We start from the raw sequence: 24,795 nt of genomic DNA on the forward strand, positions 1-24,795 counted from the left end.
TTGATTAAAAGAATGTATGAGGCCAGGTACAGTGGCTCATGCCTGTAATCCCTGCACTTTGGGATACTGAGGTGGGTGGATCACTTGAGGTCAGGAGTTTGAGACCAGCATGGCCAACGTGGTAAAACTCCGTCTCTACTAAAAATACAAAAAATTAGCCAGGCATGGCGGTACACGCCAGTAATCCCAGTTACTTGGGAGGGTAAGGCAGGAGAATCACTTCAACTTGGGAGGCACAGGTTGCAGGTTGCAGTGAGCCGAGATGGACCACTACACTCCAGCCTGGGAGACACAGCAGACTTTGCCTCAAACAACAACAACAACAACAACAAAAAGCTTTCTGTATATTGCTTAGAGGGTGAGGCTGTTCACCGTGGATTTTGCCATTGGATGATCAGAAAGAAAATCCCCAGTGTCTGTAGCTATAGGTCTTTTCATTTGGGCAACTCAGAAAGTTAAACTCTCCTATCCTGGTGTAAGGTATGAGGAATGGATGCAGCCTCCCCCCTCCCCAGATTGCTGTTAAATAGAGATGCTGTTCGTTAAGTATAGTTCACATTTTTCTTATTGGTATAAGATCCCATCTTTATTACTAATTCTTATATTGGGAGAGGGAATCTCTTTCTAGATTGTGTATGCTTTTGCATGGGTCTCTGTTTGTGTACCAGTACCACACTGTTTTAATTATTAGTTCTTGATAGCATGTTTTATTACCTGGTAGTTACTCTTGATTGCTCTACTTTTTCAGAATGTATAAAAAAATCTGGATATTGACACTTAGAGGAAATAAGGCCCTTTCCCAGAGTAACTCAGATAATAAGTGGCAGAATTGACATTGGAACCTCTGTCATAATCACTGCCTTTCATGGATTGAAATGCCTTTGTTAAAATATCTCCTCATCTCCTTTGGGAAAAATTCAGAGGATGAGATATTTCTTCCTAACTCTTTCAAATGCCTCAAAACTCAAATTTCCTTTGGGAACCCCTGGGGACCTGGGTCATATGTCCACTGAGGCTCATGGCCAACTCTCTAGAAATAGCTGGAAGGTGGTGAAACATAGTGGGAAAGAGAGCTCATGTCTCCACATCCAATGAGCAAAGCTAGTAGCAGAGTCTGCTGATATCTTACTTTTTAGTGCATATTTCAAGAAGTGTTCTTACAGGCATGTTCCTTTTCATAGTGGGGCCATAAATATCAAATAGTTATGTCTTCTTAAAAAGTCATTAATTTTCAGAAAATTTGTCTAAACCTGGTAATAAAAATATATAACTTTCATTGTAATTTCTATGTATGTAACTATAATGAGGTCAAGTATTTTACCCTCTGTTTTTATTCATTACATAGACTTCTTCTGTGACGAGCACATTAATGTCCTTTGTTCCTCTTTCTTAGTGTGTGTCTATAAAAATCTTATTAATTTGTAAATGCTCATTATATGTAAGCAATATTTTAAATTTTTTTCTATGTGTTGAACGTATTTTTTTCCTGGTTTGTTGTTGACTTTGGTTTATTGTGTCTTTTCCGTGTGAAAATGGAAAGACTTTCACGGATTAACATTTACTAACATTTATGTTTATAATTCTTAGTTTTGGTATGAGAGATACAGTGTGTATGTATAAACAGGAATTCAATTTGGACTCTAATTTTTAATGAAGTAGCGTAACATAATAAGCTAGGTATACTTTTTTAAATTTACATCTCTCTCAAAATATTTGTTATACACCGTATCAGTTAAAGTACTTAGAAACTGCTCATCATATTTCACTTTAGTTCTTTCCTTGAATTTACACCTAGGTGAATTCTGGCAGAGATAAATTTGGGGCAGAGCCTTGGATCTAAAGAATGTGAAAAAAGTTCCCTATGTCCAAAGGGAAAATCAGCAAAAGCTAAAAGAAAACAAAAAAATGAAGTGCAGAAATAGAGGATTTAAAATGTTATCCTCTCTTGCTTTCTCAGATGGCCTTGTTTGTGTGAAGTACAAAAGCAGCCCCTGTGTGTGACTAATGAATCTCCCAAGGCATTCTGGGGACTGTGTTGTCAGCCATTTTAATGAACTATTAAGCACAGGATTGAATAGATTAAGCATGCAGCCATCCAAATTAGACCTTGAGTAATCTGACTGAACATATTAGACCTTGTGTGACACAGATGTTAAGGACTCAGACAAGGTGAGAAAAGTCTGTACTCTAGAAACACTGTCCTTCCCAGGACAAAATAAGCCAACAAATATGGAAGTCAAAGGTTAGTTGGATGGAGAGCATCATAGAACAAGTACTTCACTCAAAGCCCAGTTCTGCTTGTTAATAACAATGTGACCTTGGACGAGTTATTTAATTTTTTTCTTTTCTCTCTCTCTCTTTTTTTTTTTTTTTTTTGAGACAGAGTTTCACTCTTTCACCCAGGCTGGAGTGCAATGGCACAGTCTCGGTTCACTGTAACCTCTGCCTCCCGGGTTCAAGTGATTCGTAAATTACCCAGACTCAGGTAGTTCCTTTCAGCAATGAAAGAATGGACTCATACAGGCTCCTTCATGAGGTTCTCTTCCTGCCTTCTTTTCATGTTTCATCATCTCAAGGCCTTGCCATTATCTTATCCATTCAAAATTACTTTTGAGTGCTTCCTTTGTGTTAAGACACTATGTCATGGGCTACTAGACTAGTACACTGTTGAATAAAACATGAGTTTTGCTCTAAAAAAAGCTTATAGGTTAGAAAGATGATAATAAAAGTTAATATTTATTGGGCAATTATTCTGTGCTAGATGCTTAATTCTCAGTTAATTCCCACAGCTACGCTGAGGGCTACATTCTCTATCCCCATTTTACAGATGAGACAAAGTCATGCAACATTTCTAAAGTCACATAACCTGCAAGTGTCTGAGCAAAGATTCAAGCCCAAATATCTATGAATTCAGAGCCCAAGTTTTTAATTAGAATTAAACACTATGCTATACTAAAAAGTAATTACACCGTGGTGTAATATAACTAGAATGTGGTGAATGACATATAAACTACAAACACATTTGCATGGACATTTAGAGGAAGGAGTGGCCACTTCTGGCCACAAATCAGAGAAGACTTTGTGTAGGAGAGATTGGAGATGTATCTTTAAAAGCAGTATTAGTCTATGTTCTGCTAAGATTATTATTTTTTTCAGCAGAAATGCTTTCAAGTGAGACTGGGAGCTCATCCAATGACAAACCAACATGAGTAAAACACAACCTTAGAAATAAAGAGCCCACTGCTGTGAAATCAATGCTCTTAACTTAGACCTCCAAATGCCAAACTTGGAAAGTGGAAATTTTCCACAAAGAAGCAAACACTATTTCACCCTTGGCTAACCATGGGCCAATCTGTGAGCATGTCCAACATTTTAGCTGGGAGGATGAACTCTGTGTGTGCTGGTGTTGATAGCCCAGCAACTGTGTGAACAAAGACAAGGGTTGCTCTTGGTGCCATCCAAAATAATCTCTTTGAAGCCAGGATTCCCTATAGCGCAGTGGTCCCCAACCTTTTTGGCACCAGGGACCGGTTTCATAGTAGACAAGTTTTCCATGGATAGGAGGGTGGTAGGATGGTTTCGGGATGATTGAAGCCCATTACATTTATCATTAGATTCTCATAAGGAGGGTGCAACCTATATCACTCACATGCACAGTTCACAGTAGGGTTCACACTCCTATGCAACTCTAATGCCACCACTGATCTGACAGGAGGCAGAGCTGAGCTTTGGTCGCTTGCCCGTGGCTCATCTCCTGCTATGCGGCCCAGTTCGTAACAAGCCATGGACTGTTAGGGGTTGAGGAGTCCTGCTATAGAGCATAGAATTATATTATCTATTTCAGGGAAAGGAGAAAAGGAGAAAAGGATTTCTCCAGCCTGTGATAGGCTAATATTTTTGTGAACTATGTATCAGAAGATATTTTTTTATAATAGCATTAGAAACAAAACACAGTGCTGCTAATTTTTTTTTTTTTTTTTTTTTGACGAATACATTTCAAAGTCTAGGTCCTATCAGACAACTGCTAATGGATATGAAATGGAACTCATTCCAATCCTACTCCTGCGCCTCCCTGAGCTGTGGATTTTTAATATCAGCCAAGGTCCATGCCAGGGAGTCATTGCCTCTGAATATCCCTGGTTATATTTTGTAGATGTTTCAGCTAGAATCGCTAAAGACTGACTCTTAATGGGGTAGACGGTGAAAAATAGGTAAAACTCTTCTCTAATTGCCTGTCTTCCCATTCCTGAGACACTTAACCATGCTGATTGGAAGCAGGCATTTGTGGCTGTCAGTCTCTCTTGGCCTGACCCCTGACACACACATGCCCTGCTCAGCCCACGTCATCTTCGTTTGTTTGTTCAACCTGTTTTGTTGGCTTGCATGCTCATGCTACTATGACCCTTAGTCTCAGGAGCACATATTTCTTACTCTGCTTCTTCAGTCCTCTCAGTCTAAACAGGTGGGAAAGTCCTGAATGGAGGGCCTTGTTGCTCATCTATCAGATGTTGAAATCAAAGTTGACCTCTGTGCAAATAATATTTTCAACTTAAATGTTTAACTTCTATATTTTGACATCAGTGCAAAGAATATTTTCAACTTAAATGTTTAACTTCTATATTTTGACACATAGTACCCATCTTACGGGTATCATTTTGCAAATACAGACTCAGATAAGAAAAAAATGTCTTATTATTTTATTTAATTTACACAAAATGAAATAAAATCTTATCCTAAATCCTTTTACTACTTGGCTCTTGGGAAATTTAATCATATCACTGCTGGATTCTCTGTCTTTCACCCTCTGTTTCAGCTGTCAAAATCTGAAGGAAATTAGTGAGAAAGCTATCATTTATGGTTTAAATAATCTAATTGAGCATGAGAATGTGTATTGTAATATGCAAAAAATATTGCAAGACTATCTTCTTAGCTATCTTGAGAACAGGACGCAGTAATAAATCATATTCACATGATGAATACTACTGTGTGAATTGGTAGTTAATATAATTCATGATTAGGAATAGGTTAATATAATTCATGAAAAGCAAGAGAACCATTCTTGGTACATGATTGTCATCATCATCATCATGCAACTACTGTTTGAACACATCTAGTGAAAGAGAGATCCATATCTCACAAGACAAGTAATCTCAACATTGTGTATCTCTCATTGTTACCAAGTTCTTGTCAATTAAGGTAAGAGAAAGGTTTCAGATTTTAGTATGTGTGAATTCTAGTTTTTTGCATCCCACTGTATTTTCAACTGTGCTCATGCACTAGCACCATTGCCAAAGATGTTTTTTATCTATTTATCACTCTGCAGCACCTGCTATTCAATAAATGATGTTGACCAATAAGCACGCACATATATTCTATGTTGAGCTAGAAAAAGTGATTATTTAAAAAGAAATTTTATTTAATAATGGCAAAATATGACCTGATATCTTGTTTCTGAAACCAATGAAGAACAAAATTTTATGGAATTACCATCATGATTGTTATGCTAAAATATGCTAGCTTATTTCCCTGAAATATTTATTTGTAGTAAATCATATGCTATCTAAAGTAAGTAATTTGGTGAGAAATTACATTCTTTATTAACATTTGTACACTTAATACACTATCAACTCACTTCTTCTGCATAGAATAATTTAAAATTTTGAATTAGTGAGAAATATTTGTTGTGGAGTTTTAAATTAGGTTTGGAAACTTCAATTTTTTTTCAATAAAAGAGAGTGATTGTAAATGGTTTGGGCAATCTTAATGTATTTTTTAGCTAATTGAAAAACAAATTATTTAATGTAATAGTAAACAATTCTAAAATTTGATAGTTCTATTATATCCTAATTTATAAAATCCGAAATTAAAATTGCATACAGTGATTTTATAAATAATAAAATGCAACAAGCCTTTCTGTTAAATAAGATTTTTTTTATTGTTCACAAGAAACTAACCACTAGATGGCACTAAACAACTGTCAAAATTTTTCTGACAATGAGTTTATACCAGGTCAAGAAAATGATCCAAGAATCCTAATGATTAATGAGACAGTTGTTCCAGACAGACACATCTAGTCTCAAAGTCACTAAATTACACATAAGGTGATATTGAAAGCTATCTACTCTATATTCTCTATATGCAGGGCAAATAGCTAGATCTTAAGACAAATGGAAAAAATGTAAATGGTTCTTACGATTAAATTGCACTAATCTGAATTCCACTAATATTCCAGTATCTGACCAAAGCCTGGATTTTCTTAGTATTTATGAAGAAACAGACTTTGCTAAACAGCAATAACAAAAAAAAAAAAGAAAAATAATTCCAGGAGCAATAATTTTTATATAATTTGAACTGATAATTATAACTATTCTTGACCAAGGGCTGGTAAGGGGAGATGAATGTAAAAAAATGTCACTTCTTTAGGGTTTTCTGGCATTTAGAGCTACCTTTGTAGAAGGTATTGAACTTGTAAATTAAATCCATAAATCCATAAAACTGGAAGTTTTATAACATAGTTACACAAAGCCAAAATTTTAGACAAAAGTTCCAGGTTTCAGATAATGGTCAGGATATTTGTATTTGTTAGCCTATGGAAACATTCCACTAACTTATTTGGAAATATTCCACTAACTTATTTGGAGGTTGATGATATTCTGCTACAAAATGTATAGTCAAACACTAGATGGCTTTGCAAGCAGTGCATTTGTTACCTTGCACCCATTTTGTTGTATAAAGATGGGGTAACCTTAATGGTGATCACTTTGATGGCACTTAATTTGTGCCCCTAGTGGTGCATGCAGGACTTCAGCTCCCTGAAATGTGCACCCCTTCTAAAGGGTTCAGAAAGATCCCCATGGTCTCTTATTCAGTTACCATCGTGCTCTCTGCCTTTTCATTTCTCGTTTAAACTAGCGCCATCTCTGCTGGATACCTAGGGGCCTCCTGGGCACTTCTGCCACTCTTGCCACTATGTGTACTGGGCACTGCAGTTCACCATCACAACTGAGCCACTGAGGCCATGGAGACACAGAAGCCATTTGATTTTGTGGGAGGTAGTTTGCACTGGGTGCTGGGCTAACCTCTGGGGACACTATGGTGAAACAGAAAAGCATGACCCTTACCTCATGGAATTTGCTGGTAGTCATTTCTTTTTCTCTACTCTCTATCTCCTTTACTGATTGTAAATAGAATTCCTAAGAATGTGGTAACTTCATTAAATTATCTTACTTGGATTATGAACAGAAAAAGCAATTAGGTGGTAAATGGTATGTTTTAATTTGGATTCAACTTGTGATTGTTTATATGAGTTTTTCTTGTATTTCTACTAATTAGTATATAAAAGTACCATATATTTATTCATGGTAGAAAATTTGGGGGAAATACTAAAATATACAAAGAAAAACTAACAGTCATAATCCTATCTCACAGTGATAATTGCTGCTAATATTTAGGTGAACATCCTCTAATAATTTTATGTGTATATTTGTATGTACTATCATTTGCTCATATGTGCACATTTCCAGTTCAGATTAGTCTGAACTTGCTAGAGGTCCAGTCATTAAATAGTTTTATTTATTTACTTTTCCATTTACAATCATTTCAACAACTACTCTCAAATCTCCTTCTTCAGTTCTTAACATGTAAAAAGGCTGTATCATGTAGTGGTTTATATAATGAACCCAAGAGCTAGGTAGCCTGCCAGTTTAAGTTGTGTGACCTCTGGAAAACTAATTACATCTCTCTGTGCCTCAGTTTCCTCTATCTGTTAGAGTCATTATTAGTTGGATGAATTAATAGCTGTAAAGCAATTAGAATAGGGTCTGCTACAAAACAAGGCTGATTTCCTTAAAGTTACAGGAATTTTTCCTTCTAGTTAAGCTCTAATCTCATCCTTTTTTTTCTCTCCAGCTTCTGCTTGAAATTGGAGGGGAGGAGGCTATCATTTGCTCTTCCATTTCTTTCCTGGTGTAGCTCTACTGTTACTAGGGCATAGGGAAAGAGGAGAGTGTAAAATTTGGAGTAAACGGCTAAAAAGATTTTTGCTTAGCAGGAAGAGAGACTGTAAACTCATCAGAAAGTTGTTGCAGTTTCTCTGGGATGTCCCTGGTGGCAGGTGCTCAATGCTGGCTCTTCCACAGAGCATATGTAGAGTTATTGGGTGAGGGAAGACTTTCTGGGGCCTCCGCCAGCATTGTAAGAGCAGGCTCCGGCCCAGGATGAATCTTCCCACCAACCCTCACCAGCACATCACACACAGATCCTTGCAATAGGGATCCCCTTTGCTTCTCAGCTATCTACATTTATATGGACAAAAAGGCTCATGCCTGGCTGCTTCCCCTGCATAAACTCCCTGTTCACTCTTGCCATGAAATACAATGTAATGCTAGCCATCTTATTGTTCTGTAGTCTCTTTCTTGTCCTCTTGCATAGGTAGGCATAGGGCAGACCAACAAATCTAAGTAAACATCCAACCAGGGCATGAGATGCCAGTTTCCTCTCCTTACTTGCTTCTTATTGGCACTGCTACTCTTTCCAAGAGATTGTTTTAGAGCCCTTCTCACGTGGTTTTGAGATGAGGGCGGGCCACTCTTTCCTCTTTCCTGTAGGGAATAGAAATGAAAAGCCTCTTCAGCCTCTTCATTGTGAACTCTGCACATCCCTGGCTCTGCACATCTTTGCACATCCCCAACATCTGAGAGGTTGAAGAGTCACAACTATAGTACACTCTTATAATTTCTAGTCCTATGTAGCAGGAAAGTGAGTGATAGGGTGATGGTCACAGAACCACTTTGGTCACTTTGCAGTAAGACCTGCAGGGCTGCCTGGCCCCTCCGTGACGCTCTATGATATAAGCATCTTAGGATGTGGCTCATGCTTACTGTGTTCAGCTTTGGGGCTTCAATGAGAAGTAAGGCAACAGAAAAAGTGTTACTCAATATCCTATTAAATATGCGTATTTTTATTTTTATCAAAAGTTTGCATCTTTAACCCAGACATCTCTTCAAAGCTCCAGGTATATCTGACATCTTCTCTAGAACTTCTCAAGGATAACTCAAACTGAACATGTCTAAGATGGAATTTTCCCACAAACTTGATCAGCTTTCATTATTCATCCTCACCAAAAACTAACTCCATGGAGTCTCTCTTCTTTACATTGTAGATTTCACTTTTGAAAGATTTCTGAAATCAGTCCACTTCGCAGTCTCTAAAACTAGCCCATTTGTCAAATGTCCTACACCTCCCGTTTAGTTCAATTCAATAGTTTTGTTTTATGATGTCTGCTCCTGACCTTTCCCCATCTCCATCCCCATGCCCAAACTGATCTTTGCAAAATGCATACATAATCTAGTTCTTCCTCTGCTTAAAATGGTTTGATACTGTTCCATTACTCTTTAGAACTAAAACCAAAAATTAAACTTTAATTTTAATTAAAGTAAAACTAGAAATCGTGATTGATAAGACGGATGAGTTCTTACCTATGGAGGTTTTAAATCATGTCCACGAATTCTTTAGCATTGTCCCATTGAAGGCTGAGCATTGAACCTACACCATTCATTACTGGTCAATGAGTGGAGTAGGCAGAAATGGTGTTATATGACTTTTGAGGATAGGTCATAAAAGGCAATGTAGCTTCCACTTGGTTTGCTGGAATAGTTGACTCAAGTCCTGAGCTGTGACATAAGAAGTCCTACCATCCAATGAGAACTTGGCATTGGTGTGGAGAAATCCTTGCAAATAAACTTGTGGGACTAATACACTCCTAACACTCTAGAAACCTGGGTTGAGATAACCGTTAATGCTAACCATATTAGTCCATTCTCACACTGCTATAAAGACATACCTGAGACTGGGTAATTTATAAAGGAAAAAGGTTTAATTGACTCATAGTTTGGCAGGGCTGGGGAGGCCTCAGGAAACATACAATCATGTCAGAAGGCGAAGCAAGCACATCCTTCTTCACATGGTGGCAGGAGAGAGAAGAATTAGAGTTAAGTGATGGGGGAAGCTTCTTATAAAACCATCAGATTTCACCAGAACTTACTCACTATCGTGAGAATAGCAAGAGGGAAACTGCCCTCATAATTCAATTACCTCCCACTTGGTCCATCTCATGACATGTGGGGATTTCGGGAACTACAATTCAAGATGAGATTTGGGTGGGGACACAGCCAAACCATACTATAACTTTGAAATCTGTTCTATATCAGTCTATTTTTCCCATACCGTCTGCATTTTATCACAGGGCCCATGATATTAAATTTCATGTAGTTGAAATTCAATAAACATTCTTGAATAAGTAAATGAATGATTACATATAAAATTAAGGCAATATTATAAGTACTATTTTTTCAGCTCCTTTCTTCACTTTTCCATGTCATTAAGTATTCCTCTACAATACCATTTTTGGCAAGGATATTTTCTATATGCTATAGGTTAATTTATTTAATGAATCTCCTTTTGATGAGCATTTTAGTGGTTTCTTATTTTTTCAATATAAGTAGCACTAGCTTGAACATTCTTATACAAAAATCATTTTTCATCTCACAGATTATTCCTTTGGGATAAAATTCCTAGAAGTGTAATGTCTGGGTCATGAAACACTTGTATTTTAAAGTTATTGAGATATCCAATATGACAATTTAAAGTAAATATGTTTTATCTTCAGAGTAGGTAGCCTTCACTGGATTTCAGCCTGGCTTATATTATAATTTTCAGGGGCATTTGATAAACTGAGTTTCAACTTGATGCTCAAGGACAGAATTATACCGCTTTTTAAATTAAATAGCTTTAGAAACATGGAACTGACAAGTCTGCTTGCTGAGAAATAAGACTATTTTAATAGCCAAGTGACTTGAGAAAATCATCTTCTAAGGATGTAGAACCATAGAAAAAGGATCTTTTCAATTATTCTTTTTTAAAAAGGCAAATGTTAAAAGTATTAATAAAAACTCATGTGTTCAGCTCCAATCAATTAGAAGAACTTATGAACAGTAATTATAATAAGTGGCCAAGCAGTTGAATTTGCTTTTACATATCAGTGTGTATTTCGTACTTTTATAGCATCAACTACCTTAGATCTTTTATCTTTTACCCTTGAATGTAAGTATTGTTTACAACTCTTCCTGATGATGTAACACTCTGTTGAACAAGCTCAAGGATAAAATCACAAAATGCTACCAGGAACTCCATAGTTGAATTTTAACTAGGGTACCTGTGTGTCTTGGTCATTTGAAGGATGCTAGTTATGGGACAATAAAATGGTATCACTTGGTTTCATCAACAACTGTTCTTACCCTCTGCTATAAAAACCTGAACGTGAATTGCTGGTATCAGACCCATGGGGCATCTCTGCAGTGGAGATCATATTTAAGATACCATCAACTAGGATCCAACCACAAGGACATTTGGAGTAGAAATTCTAGCTTCTGTGTATGACGGACATGCAACATATGAGGAAAGAAAAAAAAAAAACTTTCTCATTTTTAAGCCACTAATTTTATGGTGCCATTTGTACTGCAGCAAAGCCTAGCTTGCCTCAACTAATACACCAAGGAATAGTGTGCTGTTCCCTGAAGCCACAGTTGTGCCTCATGGGAGAGCCAATATTTGAGCACTTGGCAAAGAGCAGATATTAATTAATACTAACCAGACAAGAATAACCACAAACTATGCCATTTCATAACCAGTTAAATATTTGTCACCACCACCGCCTATTATCCATCTTTCCTCTTGTTCCTGGAAAATCCAGAACAAGATGAAGGAGGGAGAATGACCTGAAAGAAAAGACTGGAACTTCCTTTCCCTTTCAGCTTCCTAGAGCTATGGAACAAGTGTGAGCTGGACAAAGATATGATCAGGAGTTTCAACTGAAATATTCTCTTTTAGAAAGTGATCAGCCTGAGGGATGTTTAAGAAATAAACAGAGCATTGTTGTAGGCAGTAAGTTTTACTCCTTTTTTTTTTTTTTTTCATGATTGAATTTTTTTTTTTTTTTTATTATACTTTAAGTTCTAGGGTACATGTGCATAACGTGCAGGTTACATATGTATACATGTGCCATGTTGGTGTTCTGCACCCATCAACTCGTCAGCACCCATCAATTCATCATTTATATCAGGTATAACTCCCCAATGCAATCCCTCCCCCCTCCCCCCTCCCCATGATAGGCCCCAGTGTGTGATGTTCTATACATGTTCAATTCAGCAATGAATCACATTAGCAAAAACTAGCATCATCGAAGAATATTCTGGAACTCAAAGCTTATAGGAAGTACATTTTAATCTTATTCATTGTTGTTAATGAGGAAATGATCTTCAAGCAATATATATTATGACTTGTCTATGTTGCATTTATATTATAATAGGCACAGATAACCATAGTATTTGTGCTTTGTCTTTAAATAATAATTGGTGAAATAGTAGATAAAAACCTTTCTCAAATACTTTTCCAAAAATAGTAATAATTTTTGCATTATTCCTGTGTCTTCATAACAAAAACACCAACTTCTCCTTCCCCAGAAATAAAAATTATATATAAATATTATGTTATCAATTTATATAATACAGTATATTAATATACTATATATTAATCATATTTAAAACAACTTGATTGCAATATGATTCACATACCATACAGTTTCATTTAAAGTGTGCACGTCAATGGCTTTTTAAAACATTTTAAATTTTATTTTAAAATTGTAATCTATGTATGTACGTATGTATGTATGTATTTATTTAGAATCCAAGTCATGAGACCAGCTAATTTTTGTATTTTTGGTAGACAGGAGATTTCACAATGTTGTTAAGGCTGGTTTTAAACTCCTGAGCTCAAGCAATCCACCCGCCTTGGCCTCCCAAAGTGCTGGCATTACAGGCTTCAATGGCTTTTAGTATATTCATGGAGTTGTGCAACCATCACCATGACCAATTTTAGTACATTTTTTATCATCCTACAAAGAAGTCCTGTACTCATTGGCAGTACTATTCATTTTCTCCAACCCTCTCAGCTCTAAACAACAGCTAATCTACTTTCTGTCCCTGGAGAATTGCCCATTCTGGACCTTTAACATAAATAGAATCATAAAGTCTGATTCTTCTGTAAGTTGCTTCTTTCACTTAGCATACTGTTTTCAAGGTTCATGTACGATCAAGCACATAAAATGGGTACTTCTCATTCCTTTTTATTGTCAAATAACATTGTGCTGAATAACATTCCATTGTATGGCTTTTTAAAATCATGTTTAACCATTCATCAGTTAATGAACATTTGAGTTCACATTTTTGGCTATTATGAGAAATGCGCTTTGAATGATCGTACAGGTTTTCGTGGGGACATATGTTTTTACTTCTCTTGAGTCTATCCCTAGAAGTGGAATGACTGGGTAATATGATAGCTCTATGCTAGATCTTTTTAAGAACTGCCAGACTGTTTTCCAGAGCATCTGCACCATTACATTCCCACCAGCAATGCATGAGGTTTCCAATTTCAATATTGTTTTAATGATGAAAACAAATGAAGATGCTGCAGGTGTATTGATTAACTCCTCTAAATGATGTGTGTTTTTTCTAGTTGCAATGAAGGAAGATATTGGAATTCTCTCAGTTTATCAAGAAAAAGATTAACTCTCCCAAAGTGCCTGAATTGCTAGCAGGGAGCAGTTTAGATCCTGAAACAATCTAGCTCAGAGTCAGGGACAACATGAATGCTTTCACCTGTTTTCATTTGTAACTTAATTTTAACTTCTATTCAGCAGCTTTGGTTAAATAAGGACATATGAACTATTTTTATGTGGATAACAGTTATCATCTGGGTTTTCATAATGGTGAAGCTATCAAACTATTCATTGGAAGACATGACTTTCCTTTGAAGTTAAAACCAGAAAAAAAAATTAAGTCTTTTCTCTTTCTGTCGCCTGGGCTGGAGTACAGCAGTGCAATCATAGCTCACTACAGTCTTGAAATCCTGAGCCCAAGAAATTCTCTTACCTCGGTCCTCTGAGCAGCTGGGACTACAATTATGCATCACCATGTCTGGTTAATTAAAAAAAAAAAAAATTGTAGACGAGCATCTTGCTTTGTTTCCCAGGCTGGTCTTGAACTCCTGGCTTCAAGCAGTCCTCCCGTCTTGGTCTCCCAAAGTATTGAGATGATAGGTATGATTATTCAGCATGTGGTCAAAATCTGAATCTTAATGCATAAAATTCATAATGTATTTCTACCCATATGATCTAATTCCTACTGGGTCCTCATGCCACTTTGAAAAACAGCTTAATCAAGTGTCACTAATGATTTCATATCCATTAAAAGTGGAAATCAAATATGCCATCCTACGTGCCAAGACATTAGAAACCAATATAAAAGGAGAAATCTGTGTATTGTAGAATGGATATGAGAATTATAAGTTCATTTATCAAAAAAGAACCTGTTTTTTGTTCTAATGAGAGATCCCATTTGGCGAACATTTGGCTAATAACTCAGCAGCTGTGGAACATTATTACTTAATCTACTTATTTCCAAAGATGTGTCATCTATGTGCTACAAACAAAAATGAAGGCCAAACAAATAAATGGGTCTCTATGTTTCTAACTATTTCAAATTAATGACAGAATGTACAAAAACAATATTCACCTATGAGCCCCCTGTATTCCCAGTGTAATGCTAAGTCCAGATCATCAGTGACAAGGCGTCTTGGAGAATAAAAGCAATTAGGCAGATAATTAAAGGAAAAGCAATCATTTGTCCCCTCCTCCCTTTTTACCTCTTTATCTCTTCAATTATCAGAAAATTAACACGATTTGTTTTTTTCTTTAGAAAGTGAACTGTATGAGTAATTGCTTTAATTTTCTGCTTGATTTTTCCAGAAAGTCCCATCAAATGAGAAGTCAACTAAGAGGATTTATTTACTAGCCAAAATGGTTAATTTAGGGATTAATGAAGCACCCATACTTCCACGTGTAGAAAACTGTATGAAAAGCCTCTACCTGCTTGGGAATCATCTGGGACTTAAGATACAACTCTTTTAACAGCTAAGTGCTTGTTTATTTATTGTTTCCTGGGCCAAAAATTAAGAACTGTAACAAACAGTTTTGTATCAGTTGGGAAAATTTGAAGGTGGATTGTATACTAGATGCTATTATGGCAGTGTTTTTAATATCCTTGAGTTGTGATGATGTCTTTGGAGATGCATGCTGAAATATTCAGGGGTCAAATGTTAAGTTAGCTACAATTTACTTCCAAATAATTCTGCAAAAAGATAAAAATAAAAAGACTGGCAATAAAGAAAATATGGCAAAATAGTGACAGTAGGGAATTTAGGTCAAGGGTATATAGGTATTGTTTCTTTTCATTTATATAGGATTGAAATTTTTCAAAGCAAAATATAATTTGGGGACAGGATGGGAAGAAGACACACTCTTGCTACCTATGAAAAGTCTAAATATCCTTTAGATTATGCCTTAAATGCTGCTCCGTGTGTGTGTGTGCATGTGTTACTATGAAATCTTATCCACGCCATGTGAACTCTACCTCTCTAAGTTATTATAACATTTTTTGGCTAGCTACTGAATTAGCAATTAGCCAAGTTGTGATCTCATAAAACATCGTTAATTGATGAATTGATTGATGTAGGTTTGAAGTTCCTACAATCAGTCTCTAAGAAGATTTTGTAAGAGCTGATAATATCAAAGATAACAGTGGCAGCTCCCATTAATCACATGGTCATTGTGTGCCTGGCACAGGGCTAAATTTTCACATAAAGCATGTTACATTATTTCATTTACTTTTGATGTAGATTCCTGGATTATCTAATTATGCATGAAACAAAATTCTGATTTACCTTAGTGAAGGAGTTCTTAGTACACCATGGTATTAAAAATGAATGAAACCCAGGATGTTTGCTTTCCTTGGGTGTCACACAATTGAGAAATATTTACTGGAGTTTGTATGACTTTAAAACCCAAGGAATAAGCCATTGAGGGAGTAAAGCTACTGAGAAATAATTTAGGCAGGACAATGCAGTCCCTCTATTTATGTATGGTGATTACACTTTCAGGGCAAACAGCAGTGGTAACCCTGAGGCAATCAGCATCCCAATTCATCAGCATGCTGGGATGAAAGCTTTGTAGATCCTGAATCTGCCCAACAACCTGCTGAATGCTTTTCCAAATTGTCCCTATCGATCAGTAAGATTCATTAATAGGAAAAAGTCTGAGGTCTATTTCCAGGATGGAAGATTGCCTTTTCCGTCTATATAAAGCTGTTTAAATGACATCGCATGGTTTTTATAGTAGGTATACTTAACTCATAATGTTCAAGGAAGAATCCCTTAGGCAAAACATTGTGCATTAAAACGTGAGGAGTCGGTGGAGATCACTGTACAAGTAGCTACTAGCAAGACAATTTGTCACAGCAGCACTGAGGCTAACCTTAAGTTGGACATGGTTAAGAAAATCATTGAAATGGATATTGTAGAAATGGGAAGTCATTGGAACATTTAAGAAAATGATGAAGAATACAATTATTACTTTCGGTCTCAATGTCTTAGATGTGTGATATTATCTTTGGGTAATCAAATATGAATAATTATTAAGTCATTAAAATGAGTGAATTTTTTATCAATAAATTGTAATGATATATTGTTGAATGATGTAATTCACAGAAGAGAGAATGTGTTTACTTATATTTTGAAAGATTTACTTTGATCAGTAAAGTTATGTGGCTATACACAAGGCAGAGTAAAAAATATTTTTATAGAACAAAATTCTTTTTTCGTTTTAGAAAATTTCTGTATAATTCTGATGGTCCTTAATAGGAAAAAAAAAAAAAGGACTCAAATACATTGGACCACTTTAGCTTTTGACCCTGGTGTTTTTCCTGCTCAGTAATGTCGCTCTACATAGGACAAAATAATTGGGTAAAGCAAACAGAATATGAATGCAAGTGTCCTTGTCTTTGGCTTGTCTGAGAGTAGATTTGTAAATGAGGAACCAGAATGTTGGCACATTCACAAGGATGAAAAATGCTATGAAGTTTAGCTTTGCTCAACCCAACATCATCTCTTGTTCCATGTGCCACACTGGCTTTTTCAGTGCTTTAGACCTACCAAGTTATTTCCCATGTTACGACCTTTGCAAGCAGCTCCCTCTGCCTACAATGATTTTAAACTTCACATCCATGGGCCTTCTCATCCTCTATGTCTTGGCTTAAATGTCACCTTCTCAGGGAGATCTTTTCTGAATCTCCCCCCATCTAAAACCCTTCATGTGCATGCTTTTAATTTTCTATTCTCATATACTGTTTGTTTCCTTCACAGAAGTTACGATGACTAAAAAATATTTAGCTTTTGTTGTTTCTTAATGTTTTGATCATTTGTATCTTTATGTCTTTCCCACTATTCTTTACAGCCTGTGAAGGCAGGATCCATGCATTTCTTATTCACTATTACATCTTTAGCATGCAACAGAGAGTGCAGAGATGGTGGATACTCCATTGCTACAGGTTAAATGAGTGGATTAAATTGGATGAATAGTTTGGTCTGAATTAGGGAAGAGGACTAACTCACACAGTCAATATCTCTTCAACCAATACATTAGGATAGGCTAAGTAGGCTATGATAAAAAATAGTTGCAAGCACTTTATGACTTAACACGATATAAGTTTGTTTCTCCCTCATGAAACAGCAAAGGTGGGGGTGGTGTTCTAAGTCAATGGGGGTGAGGGCTGAGTGGCTACATCAACTCTGACATCACAAATGACTCCAAGCTTACAGTAGGGTTTCCCCATCAGCCAGAAGGGATGAGCACACCAAGGAGTGTGCATGGGAGATGTTCAGGGGCTCAACTTGCAAGTGGTGTGCACCAATTCTGCTTGCTAGGACTCAGTCGCATGACAACCTTGACTGCAAATAATACTGGGCAATCTAGTGTAGTTGCCTTTCTCAAACATTTTGGATCAGCATGAGAAAAAATGGGGATTCTTTTATTTATTCATCTAGCAAATGCCTGTTATAGGTCTGTCTTTATAAACATGAATAGATCCCTCCTGAGAAGAGCTTATGGACCAACAGGAAAATACACATGTAAATAATGAATAGCAGTGTACTATGACACACGCTTTGATAAAGATATCTATGAGTGCCGGGTGAGCACATATCAAACATAGGAGGAGACATCAAAGAGGAGTTGTAATTTGAGTCAGGCTATGGCACATGAGCATAGTTCTCCAGGTGGAATAAGAAGTAATGGTGAGAACAATATTGAATGTAGTGTTGCAGAATTTCAAACTGCAATGTTCTGGTACTAAATATTTTAAACTAATGTAATTAATACAAAGTAAACATTATGTATTTCTTACTGTAAAGACAATTCTCTACGAAACTTTTTAAATAGGCTGTGCTATCTGTTATAGTCTATAGAGTATGAAATTTGGAAGGGCATGAAATAGAGTGTTTCAAAAAAAAAAAAAAAAAAAATCCAACCCCCTGGGCAAGGCCAAAGCTAATAATCAGAATTTTTAAAATAAAAAACTTTCTGAATAAACTTTATTTGACATTATACATTCTGCTTTTGCATCATCACTTAGGAAATATGTTGCAGTGCGATTGGATGCATTCAGGTCATTTTCAAATATTAATTACATCAATACCAACTTCTAAGGATTGGGGAAACAATAGGGGTCTCCCAGGTAAAAAATGGTCCCCGATGACTTAGAAAAAAAACTAAACTTGTGTTGCTTTTATTACCAATGGGTTTGTCAGGGAAAAGCCAAGATAAAATGTCTGGGTACTTTCTGAATAATAAGGACTAATAAGTAAAGCCAACTATAACTCCACTTCTATTCCAGTGAAGCTAAAGAATGAAACCAGCGATGTCACAGAAAGATAATTAACATAAAATTGTTGAGTAAAATCAAACTATATGACAAGCATATGCTGTTTAATATTTTGTGTTTTTTACATTACTCCAGCAGAGCAGGCTAGAAGAGGATGCAGATGATGAAACAGAAAAAAAATACAGGTGGTTTAACTGCTATAAAAGAAGAGAGGTACAGGTGCTAGACCAGCAAAAAGGAGAAAGAAAATGCTGCTTTGGGCCAGGCATGGTGGCTCATGCCTGTAATCCCAGCACTTCGGGAGGCTGAGGCAGGTGGATTGCCTGAGCTCAGGAGTTTGAGAGTAGCCTGAACAAAATGGTGAAACCCCATCTCTACCAAAAATACAAAAAATTAGCTGGGCTTGGTGGTGTGTGCCTATAGTCCTAGCTACTCAGGAGGCTGAAGTGGAAGGATCACTTAAGCCAGGGAGGCAGGGGTTTCAGTGAGCCAAGATAGTACCAGTGCACTCCAACCTGGGTGATAGAGTGAGACCTTCTCTCAAAAAGAAAAAAAAAAAAGAAAAGAAAAGAAAAAAAGAAAAGAAAAGAAAAGAAAAAAAGGAAAAAAGAAAATGCCACTTTGGCAGGTCAAGTAAGACTTCCTTGAGAATGTTGAAGGGAAGCTTTGTCCTGAAGGATGAGCACTGTGATGGTTAATATTAAGTGTCAAGTGGATGGATTGACAGATGTAAAGTATTGTTCCTGGGTGTGTCTGTGAGGGTGTTGCCAGAGATTAACATTTGAGTCAGTAGACTGGAAGAAGGGGACCCACCCTCAATGTGGGTGGGCACCATCCAATCGGCTGTCAGTGTGGCTAGAAAAAGCAGGCGGAAGAAGGTGGGAGAAACTGACTTGCTAAGTCTTCTGGTTTTCATCTTTCTCCCATGCCGGGTGCTTCCTGCTCTTGAACATCAGACTCCAGGTTCTTTGGCCTTTGGACTCTTGGACTCAACACCAGTGGTTTGTTGGGGGATCTTGAGCCTTGGACCACAGACCGAAAGCTGCACTGTTAGCTTCCCTACTTTTAAGGTTTTGGGACTTGGACCAATCCACCACTGGCTTTCTTGCTCCTCAGCTTGCAGATGGCCTAGGGGACTTCACCTTGTGATCGTGTGAGTCAATTCACCTTAATAAACTCCCTTTCATGTATACATATATCCTATTAGTTCTGTCTCTCTAGAGAACGCTGACTAATACAAGCAGGAAGGAGGAAGGTAAAGAATTTTGATGAGGGAAGAAAAGGAACGCTCCAGGTGCAAGCCCTTGGAGGAGCATTGCCAATGCTGCAGTGGAATAGAAAAAAAAAATGTACTAAGTGCCATCTTCCAGCTTCTATGGAAACACGTACCCTCCCTATATCAAAGAACCAATGTTAATCACAGGGGGAATCAGAGACGGAGAAAGACCGGAGACACCTGGGCAGCATTCAGGGCCCCTTGGAGGCTCAGGAGAAGAAGAAATGACAGTGCAGAGGGCAGTGGTTCTCAAGATCTCTTCACCCTAAAGTTTACTGAGGATTCCAAAGTGCTCTTGTTTATGTGCATTATAGCGCTCCAATTCACCTTGTTAAAAATTAAGATGGGTGTCTCAGTCCTATAATCCTAGCACTTTGGGAGGCTGAGGCAGGCGGATCACCCGAGGTCAGGAGTTTGAGATCAGCCTGGCCAACATGGTGAAATCCCCTCTCTACTAAAAATACAAAAATTAGCCAGGCATGGTGGTGCATCCCTGTAGTCCCAACTACACAAGAGGCTGAGGCATGAGAACCACTTGAACCCAGGACACAGAGGTTGCAGTGAGCCAAGATCATGCCACTGCACTCCAGCCTGGGTGACAGAACAAGACTCTGTCTCAAAAACAATAATAATAATAATTAAGATAGAAAATTTATGAAAATATGTATTTTTAATTAGCTTAAAATAATAATATAAATCCATTCCTTATTAACATATGTAATGTCATTATTGATTAACAATAACTATGTTTTCTGAAAAAAACAAAACAGAAAATAGAGGGAGAAGAGTAGTATCATGTTTGTAAATCTCCTTAATGTCCAGAGTAATAAAAGACAGCTGGATTATCATGGACCACTCTACATTTGATGTGCCTTTTATGCTGTTTTGGTTGAAGTAAAATGAAGAAAATCTGGCTCTTAGAAATATGGAGGTGAAAATTCCTTGAGAATGTTGAAGGGAAGCTTTTTCCTGAAGGATGAGTAGTATGATGTTTAATATTAAGTGTCAACTTGGTTGGATTCAAGGATGTAAAGTATTGTGTCTGGGTGTGTCTGTGAGGTGTTGCCAGAGATTAACATTTGAATCTTGAAAGCAAAGAGGTTGAAGTCAAATAGGAATATCTGGCTCTTAGAAATATGGAGAAGTAGTTTAAATAAGTATAAATAAGGATTTTAGATTATTGCAGATATGTTCTACAATTCGAAAGATGCCAAAACCCCACAGGTGGTATTTCTTAAAGATTAGTCCCCATGTGAAAAATCTGAAACCTTATCAGTGAACTTTTCATGCTGTTATATTAAATTTCATTGCTCTATATTGCATCTTTCAATGGATCTTTTACCCATGTTTGATTTTATAACATGATACATTAGGTTACTTAGAAAATATTGGCTCACTGAGTTATGCAGATCTTTTAAATGTTGCATCATTTTATTGTTGAATACTTTAAAAAGTGTATGTGACTATCACCATCAATCTCATCTGAAAATCCTACACAAGAACAGAAAACCAAACACCAAATGATCTCACCACTCATAAGTGGGAGTTGAACAATGAGAACACATGGACACAGGGAGGGGAACTTCACACACTGGGGCCTGCTGGGGGGTGGGGGGCTGGGGGAGGGATAGCATTAGGATGCTATCCTAATGTAGATGACGGGTTGATGGGTGCAGCAAACCACCACGGCACGTATATACCTATATAACAAACCTGCACATTTTGCACATGTATCCCAGAACTTAAAGTATAATTTTTTAAAGAAAGAGAATCCTTTATATTTTGAGAAAGCATGGTTCACACAGTGGTGGATACAAATTTTCCAAAATTCAAATTTTCACTTAAAAGTTAATTTTTAAAAATTTCTGGTCATAAATACTCTCAGTTGCTTCCTACTTCCATTTTCGTTTTTGAGAAAATAACTTGTCAAACAACCAAATCTGGATAATCATAGTCAATTCTGTGAAAAATAACAGTGAGTTCAGTTGTAGTTCAATTCACAATTTAAACAATTATCCAAGTGCTTCATGCCAAATACATAATGTGTACTTTCCATTCCATGTCACAGAATCTTAAAAGGTCGTATTTTATTTACATGACTACTCAGCAGTTGCAGCCACTATCCTTGTGGTGGTGTGATGTCTTGTATTTCTCTGCTTTATCCTGATGTATTGGGCTAGGAAATGACCGTGCCACCCTACTTCCTTTATAAAGGTGCTTCAGAAAGTGGCTAAAGTCATATAGAAAAATGTAAGCACGGATTTTTTTTTTTTTTTTTTTTTGAGACAGAGTCTTTCTCTGTCACCCAGGCTGGAGTAGTACAGTGAGCATGATCTGGGCTCACTGCAACCTCCACCTCCCAGGTTTAAGCCATTCTCCTGCCTCAGTCTCCCAAGTAGCTGGGACTATAGGTGCATGCCACCACACCCAGCTAATTTTTTGTAGTTTTAGTAGTTACGTGGTTTCACCGTGTTAGCCAGGATGGACTTGATTTCCTGACCTCATGATCCTCCCGCCTCGGCCTCCCAAAGTGCTGGGACTACAGGTGTGAGCCAAGGCACCCAACCAGAAAAATATAGGCACAGATTTTTTCTTAAGCACTCTCTACAAGGCTCAGGCAGAATGAATTTAGAGTCTTCTATATTAGTATGGAATAATTTTTCAAGGAATCAGGTTAATTTCTGAAAAGTGACCTTTCTTTATGGAGAAGATAGAACAGAACTTGCACGCTTCCGTCGTTGATGAAATACTCTCATTTTTTTTTCATTATTTGAGATAATTAGTGGTGACTTCTATTTAAGACAAATTCAATGAAAATTTGTATTAGAATCCCTATTTTCTCATATTTATATAAACAGACATTTTAAAAGGCATTAGAGGCTGGGCACAGTGGCTCACACCTGTAATCCCAGCACTTTGGGAGGCCAAGACGGGTGGATCACTTGAGCCCAGGAGTTCAATACTAGCCTGGGCAACATGGCAAAACTCCATCTCTACCAAAATATAAAAATTAGCTGGGCATGGTGCTGCATGCCTGTAGTTCCAGCTACTTGGGAGGCTGAGGTGGAGGATCACTTGAGTCTAGAGGTGGAGGTTGAATTGAGTCAAGATCATGCCACTGCACTCCAGCCTGGGTGACAGAGTGAGATGCCATCTCAATAATAATAATAATTACTATTATTATTTAAAGGCATTAGAGAAATACTATGAAATATTCACACTCTATGCCGTATTGTAACTTCTCTTCCAATGAAAACAGACATTATTTAAATTATATTTTATAAATAGAAATCTATAAAATGTGAATGAAATTGTAGAAAGCCCTGAAAATGTAACTTTTTGCAAATATGAAAAGGGGTGCCTAAATTTTCTCTTTTTTGTGTGTCATATAAGTACAATAAATGCAGTAAAATTTTCTCCTTTTGATAACCTATTCTCCTTCTTGGTTAAGCTAGGAAAAGATCTTACTTAATTGAAGGGCTTTTGCTTTCATCTACATGGTGCCTGACTCCTTTTTTCAAGTCATCAGTCCACTTCTGACTGATTAATCTTCTTCCTAAGCCTGAAGGGGCTGTGTCTGCCCTTGACCCAGATCCTGGATGACCTAGAACTCCACAACCCTCTCTCCACAAGTAATTGTAGTCGTATCTCTCTACTCTTTTTGTTTTTTTTCAAGATCATTTTCAGATAGGATTATCAGAAAGATAGCATTCAGGGAAGATCTGGCTTCCCCCACAGGAGGAAAAGGAGCTGCCACATAATATCCAAACTGGATATCCAAAACCTGCAGAGGCCTACAGAAGTGGAGATGGCATTATTTTCCCCAGAATCCTTCACTTAGGACATTATGCCTTTTCTTGTTGTTGTTTTTTTTTTTTTGTTGTTGTTGTTGTTGTTGTTATTTCCTTCCTTCCTTCCTTCCTTCCTTCCTTCCTTCCTTCCTTCCTTCCTTCCTTCCTTTTCTTTTCTTTCCTTCCTTCTTCTTTTTTTTCTTTTTTTTTTTTTTTTTTTTGGACAGAGTCTTGCTCTGGCACCCAGACTGAAGTGCAATGGCTCTACCTCAGCTCACTGCAAGCTCTGTCTCCTAGGCTCAAGTGATTCTCCTGCCTCAGCCTCCCGAGCAGCTGTGATTATAGGTGCCCACCACCACACCCTGCTAACTTTTGTATTTTTAGTAGAGATGGGCTTTCACCATGTTGTCCAGGCTGGTCTTAAACTCCTGACCTCATGATCTGCCCACCTTGGCCTCCCAAAGTGCTGGGACTACTGGCGTGAGCCACAATGCCCAGTCAACATTATACCTTTTCAGGGATAACATGTCCACATCATCTTTAAGGTGCTCCTGCTGCTTTTCAACATGTGCTCTTTATTCTCTCGTTACTGACCGCCTTCCTCATTTCTCGTCCCTACTCCTGCCCTATTGCTGTGTACATGTGTAGATACATACACACTGTCCTTCCCCCTGACTCAGAGAGTGGATCAGAGTATTTGTCCTTCATAACTGGTCTTTCAGTTGCTCATCTGGCTCTGCCAATCCCTCTCTACATCCTAACTTTCCAGCTTTGGCTCCTACTGATGACTGCTTTTCTCTCCTGGCATGTTTTAGTTCAAATTCCCAGTACAGACAATCTCATTAGCCCAGCTTTTCATTTTTTATAGAACCATGTCTAAGTTGCAAAGTGGTCTGTGTAC

The sequence above is a fragment of the Piliocolobus tephrosceles genome, chromosome 18 (assembly GCF_002776525.5).
Source record: "Piliocolobus tephrosceles isolate RC106 chromosome 18, ASM277652v3, whole genome shotgun sequence".
NCBI classification, from domain to species: Eukaryota; Metazoa; Chordata; class Mammalia; order Primates; family Cercopithecidae; genus Piliocolobus; species Piliocolobus tephrosceles.